The sequence below is a fragment of the Mustela lutreola genome, chromosome 14 (genome assembly GCF_030435805.1).
Source record: "Mustela lutreola isolate mMusLut2 chromosome 14, mMusLut2.pri, whole genome shotgun sequence".
NCBI lineage: Eukaryota > Metazoa > Chordata > Mammalia > Carnivora > Mustelidae > Mustela > Mustela lutreola.
The window spans coordinates 66,007,620-66,009,965 of record NC_081303.1 but is presented as its reverse complement, the minus strand read 5'-3'; the positions used below and the strand labels follow the sequence as shown (position 1 = coordinate 66,009,965).

General features: G+C 51.4%; 1 non-coding gene across 1 annotated transcript; it reads right to left on the bottom strand.

Annotated features, from left to right (window-relative positions):
- Positions 1–1,550: 1,550 nt before the first annotated feature.
- Positions 1,551–1,623, bottom strand: TRNAT-UGU (transfer RNA threonine (anticodon UGU)). The gene has a single exon. It is a non-coding gene; the product is annotated as a tRNA-Thr (tRNA).
- Positions 1,624–2,346: the final 723 nt, after the last annotated feature.

The window sequence follows — 2,346 nt, the reverse complement described above, 5'->3', positions numbered from 1 at the left end:
CCTTCCGCTCAGGTCGTGATCCCAGGGTCCTGGGATCAAGCCCAGCTTTAGGGGCTCTCTGCTCAGCGGGAAGCCTGCTTCCTTCCCCCTCTCTCTCCGCCTGCCTCTCTGCCTACTTGTGATCTCTGTCAAATAAATAAATAAAATCTCAAAAAAAAAAAAAAAGAAAAGAAAAGAAGAAAGAAAAGAAAAATGAAATGAAAAGAAAGAAGAGAAAAAAGACATGTCCTTGCCCCTGTAGAGTTTATTATGTTGGGAAGATATTTAATTCCACTTCAACCACTGCTATCCTTACTGCTTGCTAAACACAGTGCTGGCTCTGGGAAACCCACACATGAAGAAGACTGAGCCCAGGTTTATCCGGTGGAGCACAGGTTAAGAATTAACTTGAACTCAAGGTCACACAGGACGTGGGCTCTCTGAAGCAGCACCATCCAACGGAAATCGGACCCTGCAAAGGGGAGCCATGGGAGTCCTGTAAAGGTTTCTAGTAGCCACATTAAAAAAAATAGGTAAGATTAATGTAATTACATATTTTTAGTCCAGTATATCCACAATATCATTTCAGCACGTAACCAAAAACTCCTCGTGGGGGAGAGCGGACGTTCTCCTGGTGCTGCGTCGCCCGGCTCGGATGCGCGCTGCGCTCGCGCCGACAGCCCGGTCCACATCAGCCCCGCTGCGGACGCTCGCGGCTACGCGGCCGATCGCCCGTGATCAGCCCCTGGTCCCGAAATACGGGAAAAGGAATCCGGGGTGGGGAAAATCGCCTGTTCGGAAAAGACTCCGGTGGCCGCAGTCCCGCGGCGCTCGGAAATTAACTCCGGGAAACCGCGCAGCAGCGAGAGCGGCCGCACACGCCCGCTTTCCAGCAGCCCGGGGCTGTTTACTTTCGGGAGGCGCCCTTCCTCCCTCTGCAGGGGCAGGCCCTGCGGGCCGGGCTGGACGCGGGGGGTGCGGCTGCCACGTGGCGGCCACCACGCCCGCTTCCGTCCCGGCCACGTTGGCCGCGCTGGGGCGGGGCGGGGCGGGGCGGGCGGCCGGGACGCGCGTTCACCGGCTTCCCGGGAGGCGAGCGGGAGCCCGCGCAGCAGCGCCGCCCTCCGGCCGCGCGGCGTCCCTGCAGGCGCAGCGCTGGCCCCGCCCTCCGCCTCCCCCCGGCAGCGCCCCAGGCGCGCCCCGCCCGCCACCCCGGGAAGCCGCCGCGCATGCTCCTCCGGCTTCTAATGCAGGGCTGGGGCTCGACTTGCAGGGCGTTGAGAAGGAGCGCGTGGGGCCTCGCGTCTCCTTTGTCGAGAACCGAGTCGCAGGTCCCGGTAAAGCCGGGTCGCCGAGGACGGCTTATCTTTGTTTTTCCTGCTCTTTCTGTCGGTCCAGGATTTTCTCTTCCGGGTCACGCACTAGAAGGACGCCCATCATTTGCATTTCAGAAGGAGTGGTTTTTTAATCCTGCTAGAAGTAGCTTCTTCAGAAATTGTTTTTGCATTTTGGAATTTCTATTCCGTAAAGGGGAGGATATATTTAAAAAAAAAAAATTAGAAAGCAACAAGAGGCCCCAGCGAGGATCGAACTCGCGACCCCTGGTTTACAAGACCAGTGCTCTAACCACTGAGCTATGGAGCCTGCCTGTTACCTGCTTTCCTTTCGATCAGGGACATTGGAAGTAAAATTGCTTTAGCTGGCAGTTTGAAAACAAGTGACCTCATGCATCCATTATCAGTGATAATGGTAAAGACTATGAAATGCTGGAGAAAAATGCCTTCAATACGACAAGCATTAAAAAAAAAAAAAACCCAACCCAATGTCAAATTTCTATGTTTATGATTACAAAACATTAAATCATACCTGCGTTAAGTTATGCGTAAAGACAAGGGCTGGAAAGGAAAACGCAAAAATGAAATGTTCTGATTCTATTGTGAGTCAGTCTTTTACATGTGAAAAAAGCCTCCAAGCCTTTGTTTACATGACACATTGTATCAAATTTAGTATCTACTGGGAAGTTATGGGGAGTGTCTTTGCTTCTCCTAAATTAAATAAGCTACTGATTGTGGATGAATTAATTGATTTAACAGTATTTATTGAGTACTCCCATTGATCTAGACTTTGGAGATAGGATGGATAAGTAAAGCTCTGTTCTGGCTCTTGAATGACCAGGGATCATCAAACTGTGTCCCATTGTTTTTTGTTGAAAGAACCGTTTATCGAGGGAACGGTAACCGGAATATGTATGGACATTCCCCCTGTGCATGGCATTTCATATTCCCTCTCTTTAATAAGGACATTTAATAATGGACCCTCTTGGATTAGGGCCCACCTCCCTTTAACTTGATCACCTCGGTGAAGATT